Source organism: Oncorhynchus gorbuscha, linkage group LG03 (genome assembly GCF_021184085.1).
Source record: "Oncorhynchus gorbuscha isolate QuinsamMale2020 ecotype Even-year linkage group LG03, OgorEven_v1.0, whole genome shotgun sequence".
Classification (NCBI taxonomy): Eukaryota; Metazoa; Chordata; class Actinopteri; order Salmoniformes; family Salmonidae; genus Oncorhynchus; species Oncorhynchus gorbuscha.
In genome coordinates, this window is record NC_060175.1 from 74,013,632 (window position 1) to 74,038,767 (window position 25,136).

At 45.3% G+C, this 25,136-nt stretch overlaps 1 pseudogene; it reads right to left on the minus strand.

Moving 5' to 3' along the window:
• The window catches only part of LOC124031887, a 139,500-nt pseudogene that overhangs the window by 16,084 nt on the left and 98,280 nt on the right, over window positions 1–25,136 (minus strand).

Below are 25,136 nucleotides of genomic sequence, written 5' to 3' on the forward strand. Positions count from 1 at the left end.
TATGCTTGAAAATATCCCGGGACCACCCATACGTAGAATGTATGCACACATGACTGTAAGTCGCTTTGGATAAAAGCGTCTGCTAAATGGCATATATTATATTATATTATTATATGGAGAGTGGTACTCAGTAATGTAATTGCATTGGATTTGCCCCAAACCTAACATGTTGTATTCAGGACAAAATGTTCATTGCTTTGCCACATTTTTTTTAGTATTACTTTAGTGCCTTGTTGCAAACAGGATGCATGTTTTGCAATATGTTATCACTGTGTCAACTAGTTTATTATTGTGGAGTAACTACAATATTGTTGAACCATCCTCAGTTTTCTACTGCCACAGCCATTAAATTCTGTCACTGTTTTAAAGTCAAATCAAATCAAATGTTATTTGTCACATGTTTCCCGAATACAACAGGTACAAGTGAAATGCTTACTTACAGGCCCTTAACCAACAATGCAGTTAAAAAGAAAATACTTGTAAAAAAGTAAGAGATAAGAAAAAATAATAATTAAAGAACAGCAGTAAATAAAAATATATACAGGGGGTACCGGTTCAAAGTCAATGTGTCAAGGTAATTGAGGTAATTATGTACACGCAGGTAGGGTTATTAAAGTGGCTTTGAAATAGTCTGGGTAGCCATTTGACTAGCTGTTCAGGAGTCTTATGGCTTGGGGATAGAAGCTGTATAGAAGCCTCTTGGACCTAGACTTGGAGCTCCGGTACTGCTTGCCGTGTGGTAGCAGAGAGAACAGTTTATGACTAGGGTGTCTAATTTTTAGGGCCTTCCTCTGACACCGCCTGGTATAGAGGTCCTGGATGGCAGGAAGCTTGGCCCCAGTGATGTACTGGGCCGTACACACTACCCTCTGTAGTGCCTTGCGGTCGGGGGCCGAGCAGTTGCCATACCAGGCAGTGATGCAACCTGTCAGGATGCTCTCGATGGTGCAGCTGTAAAACCTTTTGAGGATCTGATAACCCATGCCAAATCATTTCAGTTTCCTGAGGGGAATAGGTTTTGAAGAACCCTCTTTGCGACTGTCTTGATGTGCTTGGACCATGTTAGTTTGTTGGTGATGTGGACGCCAACGAACTTGAAGCTCTCAACCTGCTCCAGTACAGCCCCGTCGATGAGAATGGGGGCGTGCTCAGTCCTCCTTTTCCTGTAGTCCACAATCATCTCCTTTGTCTTTATCACGTTGAGAGAGAGGTTGTTGTCATTACACCACAGGTCTATGACCTCCTCCCTATAGGCTGTCTCCTCGTTGCCAGTGATCAGGCCTACCACTGTTGTGTCATCAGCAAACTTAATGATGGTGTTGGAGTAGTCCCTGGCTGTGCAGTCATGAGTGAATAGGGAGAATAGGAGGGGAATGAGCATGCACCCATGAGGGGCCCCCGTGTTGAGGATCAGCGTGGCGGATGTGTTGTTACTAACCCTTAAAATCTGGAGGCTGCCTGTCAGGAAGTCCAGGATCCAGTTGCAGAGGAAGGTGTTTAGTCCCAGCTTTCTTAGTGATGAGCTTTGAGGGCACTGTGGTGTTGAATGCTGAGCTGTCGTCAATGAATAGCATTCTCACATAAGTGTTCCTTTTGTCCAGGTGAGAAAGGGCAGTGTGGAGTGCAATAGAGATTGCATCATCTGTGGAGCTGATGCGGTATGCAAATTGAAGTGGGTCTCGTGTTTCTGGAATAATGGTGTTGATGTGAGCCATGACCAACCTTTCAAAGTATTTCATGGCTACAGACGGGGAGTGCTATGGTTCGGTAGTCATTTAGGAAGGTTACCTTAGTGTTCTTGGGCACAGGGACTATGGTGGTCTGCATGTTGGTATTACAGATTCAGACAGGGAGAAAATTGAAAATGTTGAAAATGTCAGTGAAGACACTTGATTGTGGTCATGTATGTTCTTAATGTCGTCGTTCAGCCACGACTCTGTGAAACATAAGATATTACCGTTTTTAATGTTCCGTTGGTATGATATACAGGCTTTCAGTTCATCCCATTTATTTCACAGCGATTGAACGTTAGCTAGCAGAATGGAAGGCATGGGCAGATTAGCCACTTGTCGCCTGATCCTCGCAAGGCACCCTGATCTTTTGCCTCGAAATCTCTGTTTCCTTCTCCGGCGAATCACGGGGATCGTGGCCTGGTCGGGTGTCTGCAGTATATCACTTGCGTCCGACTCATTGAAAAATAACTCCTCGTCCAATTTGAGGTGAGTAATCCCAGTTCTGATGTCCAGAAGCTCTTTTCGGTCATAAGAGACGGTAGCAGCAACAATATGTACAAAACAAGTTCTGAACAATACGAAAAAACTAACAAAATAGTATGATTGGTTGCAAGCCAATAAGACGACAGGCTTACCCTCCAGCTCCATCACCTCATGGTAAAATCCCTGAGCGGTTTCCTTCCTTTCCGGCAACTGAGTTAAGAAGAACACCTGTAGCTTTGTAGTGACTGGGTGCATTGATACACCATCCAAAGTGTAATTAAGAATTTCACCATGCGTAAAGGGATATTCAATGTCAGTTTTTTTAACCTATCTACCAATAGATGCCCTTCTTTGCAAGGCAAAATTTACTGTTCGACTGAGGGACCGTACAAATAATTGTATGTGTGGGCTACAGAGATGAGGTAATAATTCAAATATCATACTAAACACTATTATTGCACACAGAGTGAGTCCATGCAACTTATTATGTGACTTGTTAAGCACATTTTTACTCCTGAACTTATTTAAGCTTGCCATAACAAAGGGGTTGAATACTTATTGACTCAAGACAATTCATTTTTTCATTTTAATGAATTTGTTAAAGAAATATTAAAACATAATTCCACTTTGATTTTAGGGGTTATTGTGTGTAGGCCAGTGACAAACAAGTCTACATTTGATTACTTTTTAACTCTGTAACACAACAAAATGTGGAAAATGTCAAGGGGTGTGAATACTTTCTGAATGCACTTTACCTGTCATGAGTTTGGTGGATGCCAGGAGAATGCTACCTGCCTGAATGGATAGTTCCAACTGTAAAGTTTGGTGGATGAGGAATAATGGTCTGGGGCTGTTTTCATGGTCTAGGCTCCTTAGTTCCAGTGAAGGGAAATCTTAACGCTACAACATACAATGACATTATAGAGGATTCTGCGTTTACAACTTTGTGGCAATAGTTTGGGGAGACCCTATCCTGTTTCAACATGACAATGCCCCAGTGCATAAAACAAGGTCAATACATGAATGGTGTGGAAGGACTTGACTGGCCTGCACAGGGCCCTGACCCAAAACCCCATCGAACACCTTTGGGATGAATTGGAACGCCGACTGCAAGCCAGGCTTAATCTTTCAACATCAGTGCCCGACCTCACTAATGCTCTTGTGGCTGAATGTAAGCAAGTCCCCGCAGCAATGTTCCAACATCTAGTGGAAAGCCTTCCCAGAAGAGTGGAGGCTCTTATAGCAGCAAAGGGTGGACCAAATCCATATTTTTGCCCATGATTTTGGAATGAGCTCTTCGACGAGCAGGTGTCCACATACTTTTGGTCATGTAATGCAGATGTGGAAGGGGGGGGCATCAATGTATTTCGTAAGAAGATACTTTCGAGAGCTGTATTTTTGTATTTGTATTTTTAAAATACCTTTCTACATCATTTTTTTATGTGGTTCACCATTGTGTGGCCCCCTTTCATCCGGCATTGGTATCAGAATTCTGATGGCACTATGGTGTGATAAGAGCGTCTGCTAAATGAACTAAACCTAAATGTGTAAGTAAGAATAGACAATTACAAAGCATGCTGAGTATTATTCTAATGAGCTCAGCCCCGAAACAAGGTTTTGTCTAGAAGGGATACAGCTTTTGTCAAAATCTAATTTTCGTAGCAGGTTTAAGAGAACTAGGTCACACTGTACGTCATCTAGACATGACCCTGAAACTGTCATGCAGGTGAATGAGGACCCAAAAGCGACTTGGCGAAAACAGAGTCTTTAATCCAGTAAAGTAATTCTACAAACAAAAGACATAATTCCACTCGTAATGACGAGAACAGACTGGAGACTCGATCAAGAACTGCAGGTTGCCTCGGGAAGGCACTTGAACCTAGCAGACTCAGACACCTGCTCTCCACGCAGCATCTGAGGGAAACACGACACGACAGGGCGATACACAGACACAGCACGGTGAACAATAGACAAGGATCCGACAGGACAGGAACGGAAAACAAGGGAAGAAATAGGGACTCTAATCAGGGGAAAAGATAAGGAACAGGTGTGGGAAGACTAAATGATTGATTAAGGGAATAGGAACAGCTGGGAGCAGGAACGGAACGATAGAGAGAAGAGAGAGAGGAAGGGAGAGAGAAAAAGGGGAACGAACCTAAAAAGACCAGCAGGGGGAAAATGAACAGAGGGAAAAGCAAAATGACAAGACAATCTAAGACAAAACATGACAGAAACGAGGACAATAATAATACTTGTGCTTTGCAGTTAATTCTGGTATGTTCATTTTCACATATACATTTACTGTACATTTGGGTAATTTAGCAGACACTCTTATCCAGAGTGACTTACCGTCAGTGCATTCAACTATGGCAGGTAAACAACAACATATCACAGCCATAACAAGTAAAACATTTCTGTAACCATTACTGAGAATGTTGTTGCTGTTCGGGCCGGCTACTTGCAAATGCATTTCTGTATTTTAAAATACAAAATACATGTATTTTGATTAAATACATTTCAAAATACAAGTATTGAGAAGTTTATTTTGATACATTGATCTTTCTTGTCATGTTTTGTCATTGATTGTCATGTCTTGTCCCTGTGCTTCCCCTTCTATTCGTTTCCCCCTGCTGGTCTTATTAGGTTCTTTCCCTCTTTCTATCCCTCTCTCTCCCCCTCCCTCTCTCCCTCTCTCGCTCTCTCTCTCTATCGTTCCGTTCCTGCTCCCAGCTGTTCCTCATTCTCCTAACTACCTCATTTACTCTTTCACACCTGTCCCCTATTTTGCCCTCTGATTAGAGTCCCTATTTCTCCCTCTGTTTCCGCTTCTGTCCTTGTCGGATCCTTGTTTGATGTTTGCTGTTCTGTGTCCTTGTTCCGCCCTGTCGTGTTTTTGCCTTCTTCAGATGCTGCGTGTGAGCAGGTATCTAGATCAGTTACGGCCTGGGCCTTCCCGAAGCGACCTGCAGTCTGTGGTCGCATCTCCAGTAGTTCCCCTCTACTGACTAGAGGATTTCAGTTTTCCTGTTTTGACTTTACCTGAGATATATCCAGGATTATCGTTTTTGTTAAAGACTGGAATAAAGACTCTGTTTCTGTTAAGTTGCTTTTGGGTCCTCATTCACCAGCATAACAGAAGGATCCGACCAAGAATGGACCCAGCGACTACGGATTCTCGCAACTCAGCCGTCGAGATCCAGGGAGCGATGCTCGGCAGACACGAGCAGGAATTGTCTGCTGCTCGTCATGCCGTTGAGACCCTGGCCGCTCAGGTCGCCGACCTCTCAGGACAGTTTCGGAGTCTTCGTCTCGTGCCACCAGCTGCTTCCTGGTCTTCCGAGTCTCCGGAACCTAGGGTTAATAACCCACCATGTTACTCTGGGCAGCCCACTGAGTGCCGCTCCTTTCTCACCCAGTGTGATATTGTGTTCTCTCTCCAGCCCAACACATACTCAAGAGAGAGAGCTCGGATCGCCTACGTCATATCACTCCTTACTGGTCGGGCTCGGGAGTGGGGCACAGCTATCTGGGAGGCAAGGGCTGAGTGTACTAACGAGTATCAGAACTTTAAAGAGGAGATGATACGGGTTTTTGATCGTTCAGTTTTTGGGAAGGAGGCTTCCAGGGCCCTGGCTTCCCTATGTCAAGGTGATCGATCCATAACGGATTACTCTATAGAGTTTCGCACTCTTGCTGCCTCCAGTGACTGGAACGAGCCGGCGTTGCTCGCTCGTTTTCTGGAGGGACTCCACGCTGAGGTTAAAGATGAGATTCTCTCCCGGGAGGTTCCTTCCAGCGTGGATTCTTTGATTGCACTCGCCATCCGCATAGAACGACGGGTAGATCTTCGTCACCGAGCTCGTGGAAGAGAGCTCGCGTTAACGGTGTTCCCCCTCTCCGCATCTCAACCATCTCCTCCCACCGGCTCAGAGACTGAGCCCATGCAGCTGGGAGGTATTCGCATCTCGACTAAGGAGAGGGAACGGAGAATCACCAACCGCCTTTGCCTCTATTGCGGTTCTGCTGGACATTTTGTCATTTCATGTCCAGTAAAAGCCAGAGCTCATCAGTAAGCGGAGGGCTACTGGTGAGCGCTACTACTCAGGTCTCTCCATCAAGATCCTGTACTACCTTGTCGGTCCATCTACGCTGGACCGGTTCGGCAGCTTCCTGCAGTGCCTTGATAGACTCTGGGGCTGAGGGTTGTTTTATGGACGAAGCATGGGCTCGGAAACATGACATTCCTCTCAGACAGTTAGGGGAGCCCACTCCCATGTTCGCCTTAGATGGTAGTCTTCTCCCCAGTATCAGATGTGAGACACTACCTTTAACCCTCACAGTATCTGGTAACCACAGTGAGACCATTTCCTTTTTTATTTTTCGTTCACCTTTTACACCTGTTGTTTTGGGTCATCCCTGGCTAGTATGTCATAATCCTTCTATTAATTGGTCTAGTAATTCTATCCTATCCTGGAACGTTTCTTGTCATGTGAAGTGTTTAATGTCTGCTATCCCTCCTGTTTCTTCTGTCCCCTCTTCTCAGGAGGAACCTGGTGATTTGACAGGAGTGCCGGAGGAATATCATGATCTGCGGTCTTCAGTCGGTCCAGAGCCAACTCCCTTCCTCCTCACCGGTCGTATGATTGTTGTATTGATCTCCTTCCGGGGACCACTCCCCCTCGGGGTAGACTATACTCTCTGTCGGCTCCCGAACGTAAGGCTCTCGAGGATTATCTGTCTGTTTCTCTCGACGCCGGTACCGTGGTGCCTTCTTCCTCTCCCGCCGGAGCGGGGTTTTTTTTTGTTAAGAAGAAGGACGGTACCCTGCGCCCCTGCGTGGATTATCGAGGGCTGAATGACATAACGGTTAAGAATCGTTATCCGCTTCCCCTTATGTCGTCAGCCTTCGAGATTCTGCAGGGAGCCAGGTTCTTTACTAAGTTGGACCTTCGTAATGCTTACCATCTCGTGCGCATCAGAGAGGGGGACGAGTGGAAAACGGCGTTTAACACTCCGTTAGGGCATTTTGAATACCGGGTTCTGCCGTTCGGTCTCGCTAATGCTCCAGCTGTCTTTCAGGCATTAGTTAATGATGTACTGAGAGACATGCTGAACATCTTTGTTTTCGTTTACCTTGACGATATCCTGATTTTTTCACCGTCACTCGAGATTCATGTTCAGCACGTTCGACGTGTACTCCAGCGCCTTTTAGAGAATTGTCTCTATGTGAAGGCTGAGAAGTGCGCCTTTCATGTCTCCTCTGTCACATTTCTCGGTTCTGTTATTTCCGCTGAAGGCATTCAGATGGATCCCGCTAAGGTCCAGGCTGTCAGCGATTGGCCCGTTCCTAAGTCACGTGTCGAGTTGCAGCGCTTTCTCGGTTTCGCAAATTTCTATCGGCGTTTCATTCGTAATTTCGGTCAAGTGGCTGCCCCTCTCACAGCTCTTACTTCTGTCAAGACGTGCTTTAAGTGGTCCGGTTCCGCCCAGGGAGCTTTTGATCTCCTCAAGAAGCGTTTTACATCCGCTCCTATCCTTGTTACTCCTGACGTCACTAAACAATTCATTGTCGAGGTTGACGCTTCAGAGGTGGGCGTGGGAGCCATTCTGTCCCAGCGCTTCCATTCTGACGATAAGGTCCATCCTTGCGCGTATTTTTCTCATCGCCTGTCGCCATCGGAACGCAACTATGATGTGGGTAACCGCGAACTGCTCGCCATCCGCTTAGCCCTAGGCGAATGGTGACAGTGGTTGGAGGGGGCGACCGTCCCTTTTGTCGTTTGGACTGACCATAAGAACCTTGAGTACATCCGTTCTGCCAAACGACTCAATGCACGTCAAGCTCGTTGGGCGTTGTTTTTCGCTCGTTTCAAGTTCGTTATTTCTTATCGCCCGGGAAATAAGAACACCAAGCCTGATGCCTTATCCCATCTCTTTAGTTCTTCTATAGCTTCTACCGACCCCGAGGGGATTCTCCCTGAAGGGCGTGTTGTCGGGTTGACTGTCTGGGGAATTGAGAAACAGGTAAAGCAAGCACTCACTCACACTGCGTCGCCGCGCGCTTGTCCTAGTAACCTTCTTTTCGTTCCTGTCTCTACTCGTCTGGCTGTTCTTCAGTGGGCTCACTCTGCCAAGTTAGCTGGCCACCCCGGCGTTCGGGGTACGCTTGCTTCTATTCGCCAGCGGTTTTGGTGGCCTACTCAGGAGCGTGACACGCGCCGTTTCGTGGCTGCTTGTTCGGACTGCGGGCAGACTAAGTTAGGTAACTCTCCTCCTGCCGGTCGTCTCAGACCGCTTCCCATTCCTTCTCGACCATGGTCTCACATCGCCTTAGACTTTATTACCGGTCTGCCTTCGTCTGCGGGGAAGACTGTGATTCTTACGGTTGTCGATAGGTTCTCTAAGGCGGCACATTTCATTCCTCTCGCTAAGCTTCCTTCCGCTAAGGAGACGGCACAAATCATCATTGAGAATGTGTTCAGAATTCATGGCCTCCCGTTAGACGCCGTTTCAGACAGAGGCCCGCAATTCACGTCACAGTTTTGGAGGGAGTTCTGTCGTTTGATTGGTGCTTCCGTCAGTCTCTCTTCCGGTTTTCATCCCCAGTCTAACGGTCAAGCAGAACGGGCCAATCAGACGATTGGTCGCATATTACGCAGCCTTTCTTTCAGAAACCCTGCGTCTTGGGCAGAACAGCTCCCCTGGGCAGAATACGCTCACAACTCGCTTCCTTCGTCTGCTACCGGGCTATCTCCGTTTCAGAGTAGTCTTGGGTACCAGCCTCCTCTGTTCTCGTCCCAGCTCGCCGAGTCCAGCGTTCCCTCCGCTCAGGCTTTTGTCCAACGTTGTGAGCGCACCTGTAGGAGGGTCAGGTCTGCACTTTGCCGTTACAGGGCGCAGACTGTGAGAGCCGCCAATAAACGTAGGATTAAGAGTCCTAGGTATTGTCGCGGTCAGAGAGTGTGGCTTTCCACTCGTAACCTTCCCCTTACGACAGCTTCTCGCAAGTTGACTCCGCGGTTCATTGGTCCGTTCCGTGTCTCTCAGGTCGTCAATCCTGTCGCTATGCGACTGCTTCTTCCGCGACATCTTCGTCGCGTCCACCCTGTCTTCCATGTCTCCTGTGTCAAGCCTTTTCTTCGCGCCCCCCGTTCGTCTTCCCCCCCCCCCCGTCCTTGTCGAGGGCGCACCTATTTACAAGGTACGGAAGATCATGGACATGCGTACTCGGGGACGTGGTCACCAGTACTTAGTGGATTGGGAGGGTTACGGTCCTGAGGAGAGGAGTTGGGTTCCATCTCGGGACGTGCTGGACCGTTCGTTGATTGATGATTTCCTCCGTTGCCGCCAGGGTTCCTCCTCGAGTGCGCCAGGAGGCGCTCGGTGAGTGGGGGGGGGTACTGTCATGTTTTGTCATTGATTGTCATGTCTTGTCCCTGTGCTTCCCCTTCTATTTGTTTCCCCCTGCTGGTCTTATTAGGTTCTTTCCCTCTTTCTATCCCTCTCTCTCCCCCTCCCTCTCTCGCTCTCTCTCTCTATCGTTCCGTTCCTGCTCCCAGCTGTTCCTCATTCTCCTAACTACCTCATTTACTCTTTCACACCTGTCCCCTATTTTGCCCTCTGATTAGAGTCCCTATTTCTCCCTCTGTTTCCGCTTCTGTCCTTGTCGGATCCTTGTTTGATGTTTGCTGTTCTGTGTCCTTGTTCCGCCCTGTCGTGTTTTTGCCTTCTTCAGATGCTGCGTGTGAGCAGGTATCTAGATCAGCTACGGCCTGGGCCTTCCCGAAGCGACCTGCAGTCTGTGGTCGCATCTCCAGTAGTTCCCCTCTACTGACTAGAGGATTTCAGTTTTCCTGTTTTGACTTTACCTGAGATATATCCAGGATTATCGTTTTTGTTAAAGACTGGAATAAAGACTCTGTTTCTGTTAAGTCGCTTTTGGGTCCTCATTCACCAGCATAACATTTCTGGTATTTTGTAATTGTAGTTTGCCATTTTATTTTCAAATGTTTGCCCATCCCTGGTTATTGTACCCCCTTAGCTCCCTGGAAAATGGACTCTTCCAACAACTGACTTTTATAAGGAGTGCTTAATGCAGCTGTTGTCAATAAGCCTTTGCAGGTTTAGAAAATGCAAAGTGGACATGGCTTGAACTGTGGTGACTGGTTATTGGTTTTTCCTGGTTATAGTTTGGCAGAGTTTTTCCTAGTCAAGTCACATGGTCATAGCCCTACCTATACCAACAAGAGACTGGCGTTTATGCTTTAACTATATACCACACACATCTGGAAACTCATGTCATACTGTTCCTCTGTAAGTAAGTCTGACTGAACGTCATGACCCTGAGTATATCCAGGCATATGTGCAGAGAACCACACAAATCAAAAGGAAATACTGTTCAGACCAAACAATTATGAAGAGGAAGTGTAAATGTATGTGGCACATGATATTTAAGACATGATTATATTGGTTGGAAATTCATATTATATTATAGCCCAGGCTCAGGAAATTGCAACCAAGGCAGGCATTCGGCAACGGAAAACCTCAGAACTCTTGATGATTTATGGAAAAGATATTGACATCGTATTCCCTCAAACATACAGCATACAGACAAAACTTGCACACCAGACATGACATCTACCAATAACCTCCATTTAAAAGGATAACAGATTAGGTTGATATGAACTAAACCTACAAAATATGAATGATGGGTCGTGTGTGGCTCTGTTCAAATCCCGCTGTGGCACTGATATAAAAAAGTCTGCTCTCAATGTAAGTCTCTATGGATAAAAGCATCTGCTAAATGGCATATATATACACATGGTTGGGTACATTACTTTCTAAATGTTACCTGTCCCAAATTGTAAACAGTAACAGCACTTTTGATTACTCAAACTCAGAAATGTAATTGGATTACTTTCAGTTAGTTTTGGATTACTTTCCCCTCAAGAGGCATTAGAAGACAAAAAGGATCCATCAAATGCATTTGGTGTGTAACAGACTCATGTGGAACAAACTTAAACTTCCGCCTTTTTTTTCAATGCTGAATTGAATGTCATTGAGAACACAGAAAGGTAACACAATGTATTTTTTTCCCCATACATCATTTCTGAATCTAAAAGTAATCTAAGGAGTAATCCTCTAGTTTAACAAAAAATATATATATTTGTAATCTGATTACAATATTTTTTGCTGGTATTACATGTAACCAAGGATGGAAATGAAGATGGCCCAGAACTTTTCTAGTAAAAATTTTTTTCAACTAGCCTGATGGCTAGTGCCCAAAATCCTTAAATTCCATTCCTGCATGTAACTGATTACATTGCAAACAAAGCAGGCATCTCGCAATGTAAAACCTCAGAATTCTTGATGATTTCTGGAAAAGATACTGACATTGTTTTTTACATTTAATCAGTTACTCCCAAACCCTGTATATATAATTATATTATGTACAATGGCACTACTGTCAACCCTAAAGGAGACATTTTTAAAAGCCTTTGCCCAGCGGTGGACCTCACTAAAAACAAATTGCTGAGCCCTCGTATTTGATAATGTGGTGAAAACAGTCCTAAGTGAAAACTAATTACATTAACACTTTGCTAACGAGCTGTTGGAGAGGCCCCTGGAGGTCGGCTCTTCATAAAGAGTGGCAAAGCATCTGCCACGCACTTCCTGACTCTGCTCACGTTCTAATTGGCCCCAGTGGGTTTCTGTACACAACCGTGTTATTTAGAGGTGGGGGAATTAAATGCTCATTTTCAAACCAGGTAGGCCTACAGTGGATCTGGAAAGTATTCAGACCCATTGACTTTTTCCTTATTTTGTTACGTTACAGCCTTATTCTAAAATGGATTTAATTACCTTTTTCCCTCATCAATCTACACACAATACCCCATAATGACAAAGTGAAAATAGGTTTTTATAAATGTTAGCAAATATATTAAAAATTAAAAACAGAAATAACTTATTTACATTAGTATTCAGACCCTTTGCTATGAGACTCGAAATTGAACTCAGGTGCATCCTGTTTCCATTAATCATCCTTGAAATGTTTCTACAACTTGATTGGAGTCCAGCTGTGGTAAATTCAATTAATTGGACATGATTTGGAAAGGCACACACCTGTCTGCAGGGATGTTTTTCAGCGGCAGGGACTGGGAGACTAGAAAAGATGAACGGAGCAAAGTACAGAGAGATCCTTCCAACAGGACAACGACCCTAAGCACACAGCCAAGACAACGCAGGAGTGGCTTCGGGACAAGTCTCTGAATGTCCTTGAGTGGTCCAGCCAGAGCCCGGACTTGAACCCGATCAAACATCTCTGTAGAGACCTGAAAACAGCATTGAGTCCCAAAAAGTAAAAAAAACCTGAGTCGATTTGGATGATATTTTCTTTGTTTTCTATCTGACATGGCACTCTGAATGGGGCTTTGCAGACCGAGAAGCAATACAAGAAGATAAAACTATTACTCAAACATGAACTATTAATCAAACGCTGCTGGGTTATTTCCATAGCAATAGCCCGATGGAAAAATTTGGACCCTTTAATGGCCAATTGCTATGTTTCTCCGTAAACATCAGACCAGCAGGAGAGATGGCCGGCAACAGAATGTCAAGCAACAGAGGCATCACAGGGCCACAACCTATTGATATCAATCAAACTTTCATTTTCTATTGGAAAAAAGAAAGGAAAAACACTCCCAGAGCAATATTCTGCTGCATATTGACATGGCATATCTGCCTTTGTCATGTTTTGTCATTTATTATCTTGTCTTGTCCCTGTGCTTCCCATTCTATTCGTTTCCCTCTGCTGGTCTTATTAGGTTCTTTCCCTCTTTCTATCCCTCTCTCTCCCCCTCCCTCTCTCACTCTCTCGCTCTCTCTTCTCTCTATCGTTCCGTTCCTGCTCCCAGCTGTTCCTATTCCCCTAATCAATCATTTAGTCTTCCCACACCTGTTCCCGATCCTTTCCCCTGATTAGAGTCCCTATTTCTTTCTTTGTGTTCCGTTCCTGTCCTGTCGGTTCCTTGTCTAGAATTCACCGTGCTGTGTTTGTGTATCGCCCTGTCGTGTCGTGTTTTCCTCAGATGCTGCGTGGTGAGCAGGTGTCTGAGTCTGTCTGGTTCAAGTGCCTTCCCGAGGCAACCTGCTGTTCACCTGCTGTTCAAGATCGAGTCTCCAGTTTGTCCTCGTCATTTCGAGTGAAAGTTGTGTTTTTTGTTTGTATTTACTTTACTGGATTAAAGACTCTGTTTTCGCCAAGTCGCTTTTGGGTCCTCTTTCACCTGCATGACAGAAGGAACCGACCAAGGAATGGACCCAGCGACTTCAGACGCTCGTTACACTGCCGTCGAGATCCAAGGAGCCATGCTCGGCAGACACGAGCAGGAATTGTCTGCTGCTCGCCATGCCGTGGAGAACCTGGCCGCTCAGGTTTCCGACCTCTCTGGACAGTTCCAGAGTCTACGTCTCGTGCCACCTGTTACTTCCTGGCCTGCCGAGCCTCCAGAACCTAGGGTTAATAACCCACCTTGCTACTCCGGGCAGCCCACTGAGTGCCGCTCCTTTCTCACGCAGTGTGAGATTGTGTTCTCTCTCCAACCCAACACATACTCTAGAGAGAGAGCTCGGGTTGCTTACGTCATTTCACTCCTTACTGGCCGGGCTCGAGAATGGGGCACAGCTATCTGGGAGGCAAGGGCTGATTGCTCTAACAAGTTCCAGAACTTTAAAGAGGAGATGATTCGGGTTTTTGACCGTTCAGTTTTTGGTAGGGAGGCTTCTAGGGCCCTGGCTTCCTTATGCCAAGGTGAACGGTCCATAACGGATTATTCTATTGAGTTTCGCACTCTTGCTGCCTCTAGTGAGTGGAACGAGCCGGCGCTGCTCGCTCGTTTTCTGGAGGGACTCCACGCAGTGGTTAAGGATGAGATTCTCTCCCGGGAGGTTCCTTCAGATGTGGACTCTTTGATTGCTCTCGCCATCCGCATAGAACGACGGGTAGATCTTCGTCACCGGGCTCGTGGAAGAGAGCTCGCATCAACGGTGTTTCCCTGCTCCGCATCGCAACCATCTCCCTCCTCTGGCTCAGAGTCTGAGCCCATGCAGCTGGGAGGGATTCGCATCTCGACTAAGGAGAGGGAACGGAGGATCACCAACCGCCTGTGCCTCTATTGCGGAGTTGCTGGACATTTTGTTAATTCATGTCCAGTAAAAGCCAGAGCTCATCTGTAAGCGGAGGGCTACAGGTGAGCGCAACTACTCAAGTCTCTCCATCAAGATCCTGTACTACTTTGTCGGTCCATCTACGCTGGACCGGTTCGGGTGCTACATGTAGTGCCTTGATAGACTCTGGGGCTGAGGGTTGTTTCATGGACGAAGCATGGGTTCGGAAACATGACATTCCTTTCAGAGAGTTAGAGAAGCCTACGCCCATGTTCGCCTTAGATGGTAGTCATCTTCCCAGTATCAGATTTGGACACTACCTTTAACCCTCACAGTATCTGGTAACCACAGTGAGACTATTTCTTTTTTGATTTTTCGTTCACCGTTTACACCTGTTGTTTTGGGTCATCCCTGGCTAGTATGTCATAATCCTTCTATTAATTGGTCTAGTAATTCTATCCTATCCTGGAACGTTTCTTGTCATGTGAAGTGTTTAATGTCTGCCATCCCTCCCGTTTCTTCTGTCCCTACTTCTCAGGAGGAACCTGGCGATTTGACAGGAGTGCCGGAGGAATATCATGATCTGCGCACGGTCTTCAGTCGGTCCCGAGCCAACTCCCTTCCTCCTCACCGGTCGTATGATTGTAGTATTGATCTCCTTCCGGGGACCACTCCTCCTCGGGGTAGACTATACTCTCTGTCGGCTCCCGAACGTAAGGCTCTCGAGGATTATTTGTCTGTGTCTCTTGACGCCGGTACCATAGTGCCTTCTTCCTCTCCGGCCGGGGCGGGGTTCTTTTTGTTAAGAAGAAGGACGGTACTCTGCGCCCCTGCGTGGATTATCGAGGGCTGAATGACATAACGGTTAAGAATCGTTATCCGCTTCCCTTATGTCATCAGCCTTCGAGATTCTGCAGGGAGCCAGGTGCTTTACTAAGTTGGACCTTCGTAACGCTTACCATCTCGTGCGCATCAGAGAGGGGGACGAGTGGAAAACGGCGTTTAACACTCCGTTAGGGCATTTTGAGTACCGGGTTCTGCCGTTTGGTCTCGCCAATGCGCCAGCTGTTTTTCAGGCATTAGTTAATGATGTTCTGAGAGACATGCTGAACATCTTTGTTTTTGTCTATCTTGACGATATCCTGATTTTTTCTCCGTCACTCGAGATTCATGTTCAGCACGTTCGACGTGTTCTACAGCGCCTTTTAGAGAATTGTCTCTACGTAAAGTCTGAGAAGTGCTCTTTTCATGTCTCCTCCGTTACTTTTCTCGGTTCCGTTATTTCCGCTGAAGGCATTCAGATGGATTCCGCTAAGGTCCAAGCTGTCAGTGATTGGCCCGTTCCAAGGTCACGTGTCGAGTTGCAGCGCTTTTTAGGTTTCGCTAATTTCTATCGGCGTTTCATTCGTAATTTCGGTCAAGTTGCTGCCCCTCTCACAGCTCTTACTTCTGTCAAGACGTGTTTTAAGTGGTCCGGTTCCGCCCAGGGAGCTTTTGATCTTCTAAAAGAACGTTTTACGTCCGCTCCTATCCTCGTTACTCCTGACGTCACTAGACAATTCATTGTCGAGGTTGACGCTTCAGAGGTAGGCGTGGGAGCCATTCTATCCCAGCGCTTCCAGTCTGACGATAAGGTTCATCCTTGCGCTTATTTTTCTCATCGCCTGTCGCCATCTGAGCGCAACTATGATGTGGGTAACCGTGAACTGCTCGCCATCCGCTTAGCCCTAGGCGAATGGCGACAGTGGTTGGAGGGGCGACCGTTCCTTTTGTCGTTTGGACAGACCATAAGAACCTTGAGTACATCCGTTCTGCCAAACGACTTAATGCCCGTCAAGCTCGTTGGGCGTTGTTTTCCGCTCGTTTCGAGTTTGTGATTTCTTACCGTCCGGGTAGCAAGAACACCAAGCCTGATGCCTTATCCCGTCTGTTTAGTTCTTCTGTGGCTTCTACTGATCCCGAGGGGATTCTTCCTTATGGGCGTGTTGTCGGGTTAACAGTCTGGGGAATTGAAAGACAGGTTAAGCAAGCACTCACGCACACTGCGTCGCCGCGCGCTTGTCCTAGTAACCTCCTTTTCGTTCCTGTTTCCACTCGTCTGGCTGTTCTTCAGTGGGCTCACTCTGCCAAGTTAGCTGGTCATCCCGGTGTTCGAGGCACTCTTGCGTCTATTCGCCAGCGCTTTTGGTGGCCGACTCAGGAGCGTGACACGCGCCGTTTCGTGGCTGCTTGTTCGGACTGCGCGCAGACTAAGTCGGGTAACTCTCCTCCTGCCGGTCGTCTCAGACCGCTCCCCATTCCTTCTCGACCATGGTCTCACATCGCCCTAGACTTCATTACCGGTCTGCCTTTGTCTGCGGGGAAGACTGTGATTCTTACGGTTGTCGATAGGTTCTCTAAGGCGGCACATTTCATTCCCCTCGCTAAACTTCCTTCCGCTAAGGAGACGGCACAAATCATTATCGAGAATGTATTCAGAATTCATGGCCTCCCGTTAGACGCCGTTTCAGACAGAGGCCCGCAATTCACGTCACAGTTTTGGAGGGAGTTCTGTCGTTTGATTGGTGCGTCCGTCAGTCTCTCTTCCGGGTTTCATCCCCAGTCTAACGGTCAAGCAGAGAGGGCCAATCAGACGATTGGTCGCATACTACGCAGCCTTTCTTTCAGAAACCCTGCGTCTTGGGCAGAACAGCTCCCCTGGGCAGAATACGCTCACAATTCGCTTCCTTCGTCTGCTACCGGGTTATCTCCGTTTCAGAGGAGTCTGGGTTACCAGCCTCCTCTGTTCTCATCCCAGCTTGCCGAGTCCAGCGTTCCCTCCGCTCAAGCGTTTGTCCAACGTTGTGAGCGCACCTGGAGGAGGGTGAGGTCTGCACTTTGCCGTTACAGGGCACAGACTGTGAGAGCCGCCAATAAACGCAGGATTAAGAGTCCAAGGTATTGTTGCGGCCAGAGAGTGTGGCTTTCCACTCGCAACCTTCCTCTTACGACAGCTTCTCGTAAGTTGACTCCGCGGTTCATTGGTCCGTTCCGTGTCTCCCAGGTCGTCAATCCTGTCGCTGTGCGACTGCTTCTTCCGCGACATCTTCGTCGCGTCCATCCTGTCTTCCATGTCTCCTGTGTTAAGCCCTTTCTTCGCACCCCCGTTCGTCTTCCCTCCCCCTCCCGTCCTTGTCGAGAGCGCACCTATTTACAAGGTACATAAGATCATGGACATGCGTTCTCGGGGACGGGGTCACCAATACTTAGTGGATTGGGAGGGTTACGGTCCTGAGGAGAGGAGTTGGGTTCCGTCTCGGGACGTGCTGGACCGTTCACTCATTGATGATTTCCTCCGTTGCCGCCAGGATTCCTCCTCGAGTGCGCCAGGAGGCGCTCGGTGAGTGGGGGGTACTGTCATGTTTTGTCATTTATTATCTTGTCTTGTCCCTGTGCTTCCCATTCTATTCGTTTCCCTCTGCTGGTCTTATTAGGTTCTTTCCCTCTTTCTATCCCTCTCTCTCCCCCTCCCTCTCTCACTCTCTCGCTCTCTCTTCTCTCTATCGTTCCGTTCCTGCTCCCAGCTGTTCCTATTCCCCTAATCAATCATTTAGTCTTCCCACACCTGTTCCCGATCCTTTCCCCTGATTAGAGTCCCTATTTCTTCCTTTGTGTTCCGTTCCTGTCCTGTCGGTTCCTTGTCTAGAATTCACCGTGCTGTGTTTGTGTATCGCCCTGTCGTGTCGTGTTTTCCTCAGATGCTGCGTGGTGAGCAGGTGTCTGAGTCTGTCTGGTTCAAGTGCCTTCCCGAGGCAACCTGCTGTTCACCTGCTGTTCAAGATCGAGTCTCCAGTTTGTCCTCGTCATTTCGAGTGAAAGTTGTGTTTTTTGTTTGTATTTACTTTACTGGATTAAAGACTCTGTTTTCGCCAAGTCGCTTTTGGGTCCTCTTTCACCTGCATGACAGCCTTAACACTTTAAAGGCACAATATGTCATTTCACCAGCCTGCCCCTGCCACTTTGTTTGGCAAATAGAAGAGTGGGGTTAGGTAACTACTCTTACAGTACCACTGTAACTACCCTTCAATTCAAATGTAGCTACTCTTAACTACACTCCATGAGATCAACATGAAGCTATGCATTGTGGTGTCAAGACTCAAATGACATTAAAAACATAAAAACATAAATAAACAATGGCGTACTACAACTATACATTTCAGGTTATGACAGGGTGGGCCAGCTGTACTAAGCCAGTGTTTCCCCTGGGATATTTTTCATCAGCGGTGGCAAAGTTAGCGGGGGGAGTAGGGTGGTTATCCAACCAATTTTTTTTATGTCCTACTCTTGGCCGCAGAGACCATATGTTGTTATTTTAAAGCAAATTGCCTGCAATTCTACACAATTTGCCATGGCTTAGGTCGTGCTCTTATGCTATCTCAGTGACTCAAAATATTATAACAAAATCAATGGTGGCCCCATGCCATGCCATTTTAAAAATTAATATAGGGGAAACACTGACTAAACTCATAATGCATTTAAAAGGTTAGATGTCTATAAGTTCATAAAGGGACACATATTTTTTTGTGAACCATACGTTCCGATAACAATGCAAGCGATGAGGTCTCCCGGTATCCCTAATCAACTTGGCTTGGCTTATGGCTGTATAGGAGCTAACTGCTTGCTTCTACCTGCTGCTGTAGAAAGCCTAGCTGACTTGAGCTGCTGGCGTACCCATTAATTCTAGTCAGGGGTTATTTTCCAACTTCTTTCCGCTCCTGAGAAGAGCATAAGTGAGGCTTAGTCAAAACTATAATCTCCTCCATGTGCACACCTTATGCAACATCCTCTGCCAGTACGACTCATTCCACTTTCTCCTCTGCACCACTCAATGAGATGGTACAGAGATGGTGTGTAAACATAACAAATTACTAATTGTCAGGATGGGGAGGGCTGTTGTTGGCGCAACAGGCTTTGTTTGGCTGCTGACGTGCACTGTGTCATACGAAAAAGACTCGATGGAAAATGTGTGTCAAATTCACTTGTAGCACAGCACCATTTATTTGGATCCCCTTCAAACACGTTTTAAAGAAAGGGAAAAGGAAGACAACAAAATGAGCAACGCTCCGGGTTCAAGGCCTATCATTCTCTATAAACTTCACTTAAGCTTTGAAATAACATCCAATCAATTCCACAACAGAAATAACACTCAAGTAAATTGTGTAGGCTCTATTGTGTTCACGCCCCAAAGGACGACACGCGAGACAATGTAAATGAAGAAATGGTCATGCACTGAATGTGTTATGAAGTCGTCGTTATGAAGCCCTTTCAAATAAAGTGTTACTGGTTGTACAGTAGTCCTACAGTATGTATGCTACACCCTCTCTTGCTTGTAGGCCTACAGCAGCTGTGTTGAGCGAGCGCTACTGCTGGCGAAAGCAGGTAGTAAGCCCTAATCCTGCGAACAGACTGTCTAACCCTAACCACAGTCGCTCCCTGGGTGAGAGTGATGGCTTCCCCGTGTGCGGGGCCGCGGCTGCTATTGTAGAATCACAGAGCGTTTAATTTAAACAAATGACTATAATAATGGCTTGTTGTGTGCTGGGCTTAATTAGCATTTCAAAGGAAATGGCAAGCCCCTTTTAAGTGGGCTTTGTGTCCCACTGTCTATGTGTACTGTAAGCAGGTTCCCCTCTTCAGACTAGCATGGAAAAGCAACATGTTCAGTCTGTGTAGTCTGTCAGTGCCCTTTCTACTCACTCTCTGGGGTGCGTATCAATTTGGTAAATCGCTTCCCTCCCTCTGCTCTTACTTGCTGGATACTGGTGTTATAATTGTACTAGGTTTATGTTAGTTATTTTTGTGCTTCTTCTCTCCATGATAAAATCTTACCTTAGAGTACTTTACTGTACTGGAACTAATATGTACTGCAACATGAAAATGTATAACTATTTTCATCAGGATAAAAAGTGGCTCTCTTCAATTGTTTACTCAATTATAACATAATAATAATCTCAGAAAGTCATCTCAATGCAATGTTACAAAAACTCTACGACCATGCTGTTTTAAATATTCATTTGTCTTAACAGTCGCCTAAGGTTATTTGAATTAGCAGCATGAATATTCATGGCTGCAATGAATGCTCATTTGTTTTTGATGTTTAATCCTTCAACACACTTCTTCATTTCTTTACTCTCATCCATGCACAAGCATCCAAAAGCAAAGCTTTACTTCTATTAAACACGGAATCATAGTGCCCTGACTATTATTGAGTTCCTGTGAAAGCGAAACAAGATGTCATATATGTTCCAGTTGAAGGCAACAGTGCAGGCAGGTCATATTAGATGTGTCTCAGGCCTGCCCAGACTGTCTGGAATGGGACTTCATTGCTAACTTCACTTCAAACAGCAGAAATCGTCCATTTTTAGCCCCACATGTAATCATTATTATTCATCCCGAGGTTATGCTGTTTGAATATGACCATTCATGTTTCTAAGATCAGATACTGATTTTATACAATATGTGACTGGCTCATTCTGACCTTGTTCAACATTTGATTCGCTTTCCATGTACTATGATTCTGTCAATAACTGCAGCCATCGATACACTTTTTGTGTTGCTGCTTTTAAAATGGTTGTGTTGTTTTTCCTCGCTGTCTATGCCCCGGCCTATGTCCTAAAGGCCAAGTGATGCAATACACATTTCCTTTAACAGATTAAATTAAGCTAACATTCAGTGAGTCTGACTAAAATGTATGCCGAAAACACACACAAACAGCCACAGACAGTTTCAAAACTAACACTTTGTGTAGATCTAAAACGGGTTATAAAGAACATCTAGAAGTACCAGTAAAACACCCCACATGATTAAAGTGATAGTTCATCCAAATGTAAGAATTGTTTATTGGTCCCTTACCCTGAACGGAGTCTATGGACAAGGAGACAGTATTCCATACTTGGGCATGTCATTTAAAACATGTGACATTGAGTACATTGACTTCCATTTAAACACATTTTCTAATAAGGATGAACTATCCCTTCAGTGTGTTATTATTGGGTAGCAGCATAGTCAACTATATTTTATATTGATAAAGCAAGTATGACCTTCAACAGTCTGAAAATAACATTGGCTTTGCATCACAACAGTAATGCCAACTAGACACTATTCAATAGTCTAACAATAACCCAAATGTAAAGTATTTAGACAACAGAGATTCCTGAATACGGGCAGCCTGTGGTCTAATGACAGATGCACCATGCCAAAAATAGTTACGTAGCTCCACATGTTTAACTAGATTGAACAAATCCCCTAATTCAAATAATGTGAGTTCTACATTAACTTGCAGATTATACTGAGTTTTTGTGGCGGTGGGCAGTTCGCCAAACCACCCTCATTATGCTTGTAAGGAGACGTCGGCTGGCGTTCAGTTTTAATATTTAAACGTCCCGGCATCCCCCTTGGCACTGTGCCTGTCCCCATCCTCGACACATTGCCGCCTGCCGGAGAATTCCCTCCTCTTCTTCTTGCAAACATAAGCCAGACGATCCAGGCTCGGGATCTGGTGGCCAGTCAAACATGACGCCCCCCACAGTAGCACACTGAGGAGAAAGCAACGTTGACAGTGATAGGGATTCTCCATGCAGGCATAAAGAGATCTCCATCAAGCTTAGAAATTAAGTATTGTTCAATGTCCCATTCAAATTTTGTGTTCGTCTGCCCTTAGACAACACAGTTTTTGGGCAGGGGGGGATCAGAACGTTTCTTGAACATCACACTTGGGTAAACACCTTACATCCTCCTATAACACTATCCAGCTAGCAAATACCTATCGGACCACTGATGGCTATGAGGCAGTACACCACTGTAAGCTGATATTGGACCCATGTCGATAGACTTTACTCAATAAGTAGTGTCGGCTACTGCCGTCTGACCACTGGGAAGCACATCAGCCAAATGAGTAGTGGGCCGCTGACTTTACCGATAACAAGCCACCGTAAACTTCTAATTAAGGATAACATATCCGAACCATTCCAGCATGTTTTGGAAACGTATTTTGCTAGCTGTTTAAACGTGTGGTATGTCATTATTGTAATTAGCAACAAAGGCAGAGTTTGTTGTCAGCTATTACATACAAATGCATTGTAGAAAGGCAGGCTGAGATTCAAAGTCTCAGATGAAACATACAGTAGCTTGACGAAAATAGGAATTTCATTTAACTATCATAAAAAATACTACTTTCATATCCAAGTCAAAAGCTACATATCGTATCAACATTTAGTTGCTTCAGCCCATTTTCCCCCCCATCTCCTGCAGATCATCCTGTGAATTAGCAGCTAATTATTTAGCCTTCTGAGCAGTCAGAATGAACCGAGAGGGAGGAGCCTGTCAAAAATGAGATTAATTCATAGGAAAAAAATGTGAGGTTTCTAAATGAGTGGAAGGGTATTATCATGTGCTCCACCAGTGACCAGAGATTTGGGATATTTGTGCCACTGCTCTCAGTAATAAAACAAATTAATTTGAGACATCTATGACAAGAAATGACCAAGTGGGCTTATATGACTATGTCTATTTCTAAAATGATGTTGATGCTCATGGTCAGATCAACTGCTGACAATACTGTAATGCCTTAAATCTGGGATGTTAAACTCATTCCACGGGTTCAGTTTTTTTGTGTCTGTGTTTTTTTTTTGTGTCTGTGTTTTTTTTTCCTCCTTTCAATTACGCACTAGACAACCAGGCGAGGGGAGTTCCTCACTAATTAGTGACCTTAATTCACCAATTAAGTACAAGGGAGGAGCGAAAACCCGCAGACCCTGGGCCCTCCGTGGAATGAGTATGACACATGTGCCTTTAAAGGGATAGTTCAGCAAACGTACATATTTAAAAAAATAGTGGCTAGTTTAACAAAAGCAAAAGGATTGCAGTCACTCCTTGTCCTAAAGACTGCTTTCAAGGTAAGACAACACATATTAAGAGTATGTCATTTCCCTGAACCATCTCTTTAAAACGGTTTGCGATGTGAGACCATGAGGTGCATGGAGAATCCTAAAGCAGAGAGAAGTTTCCTGAGCTTTAGCCTTAGGCTAAATGTTGTACTCAAACCAGCAACATCATCCCCAGAGGTGAGCAATGTCAATTGCTCCAGCTGAGCTTGTAGTTCTGTATTTGTAAAGGAGTTTACATACCCTGTAGGATAGTTATCATTGCTGATATGAACTGTATGCTTGAGGCATTGCTGTTGAATCAACTCATTTTCTTTTCGGTTACAGTACAGCTACAATGAAAGAAAACACTTGACACTGAATTATAATGTTTCAATTTAATAATAATAATGATCAGCATATGCCTTCATCGAATACTAAGGAAACCTTTATGTTTTGCATTACCCCACGTTGCAAAAACCGCACTTTCTGCCTTTTTCGACACAGTATGTTCCTAAAACACAAATACTGTGCTGTGGCTATGACAAAAATATGAATTTCATCTGTCAATTATGCCTTTATTGGCATGAAATTAAGGTTCATTGACATCATAGGAAAACGTCAAATGAAACATCCTCATCTTCAATTCCTTTAAGATATTTCATGCTATACGTTTCCATGCCTCTGCCTGAGAAATAAGCTCCTCTTGTCCCCAGAGATAATAAATGAATTACATTTCTCTCCTTATCGGTTATCTTTTTTTCCCCCAGAGTAAGCTATTACTTGCTCAGGTTGCTAGGCAACAGGAAATATTAATAGTCACTATTATTAGCCAGGCTCCAGTAGAGTAGTACTAAAATGAGGAAGTGGAAAACATGAATGTGTTACATAAATCTTTGGACTGTTCACGGTGTGTGCAAGTCTCTGTTTGTGCAGTGATTTATGGCGATGACGATTCATTTATGAGAAAAGGGGGTGTGAAATAAGAAAATGGAACATTACCCTGAAGGACTACTTGAAAATAAATTATAGCAAAGGTGAAACAAAAGCTGTTAATAAACCAGGACTCTCTTTCTCAAAGAAATGTTATTGGCCTAATACACCAAGTAGGAAAGGGAGCAGCTTTCTCCCATACGTAAATGTCTATGTTTGTGCGCGCAGGCACATACGCATGGCATGCACATGAACACGCACCCATGCATGCCTCATTCCAATTGTGTCAATTAATGCGGTCTTTGCTATGACAAATAGTACCTCGAGCATTTTCTGACCACTGGCAAATGTATAACTAAGGAAATAAACGCAAAAAAAAAAACACAATACGTAGCCTACTATATATCACTATACCACCCATATTCAGCTCACTGGCATGTTCAACACAGTGACTAAAGCCCAGTCTGCCACACACATAAAATGTACAACACATGCACTTTGATTCCAAAATCGCATAAGACCTGATTAACCAAGGATAAATGCCACGGATGCTCACATTAAACCATGAATATTTAAAACCCAAAAGTTATATTTGTGTCAGATGAAAGTATATAAAACTGAATTATTCACACGCAGGTCCTCCATAATTCATCTCGTTCGATTTCGTGATTAAAGAACTTGAATGTGTACGCCAGGGGGGGTTTGCATGTTCAGTGTGAACCATGTTTAACACGTGAAATAGACGCTTACTGCCGTTGGAATGGAGGTCCTCGGCATCCTTATGAAGGAGAAAAGTAGCTGACAAAGGAGAACCCTTTCTCCTCCAAGACCCCCTTTTCCCGCCTTGTCTATTAGAGAGTGAATGAAAATGTGCACCGCACAGCTCGTTGCTCTCTTTCTGTGTTCACTTTGAGCGAATCGA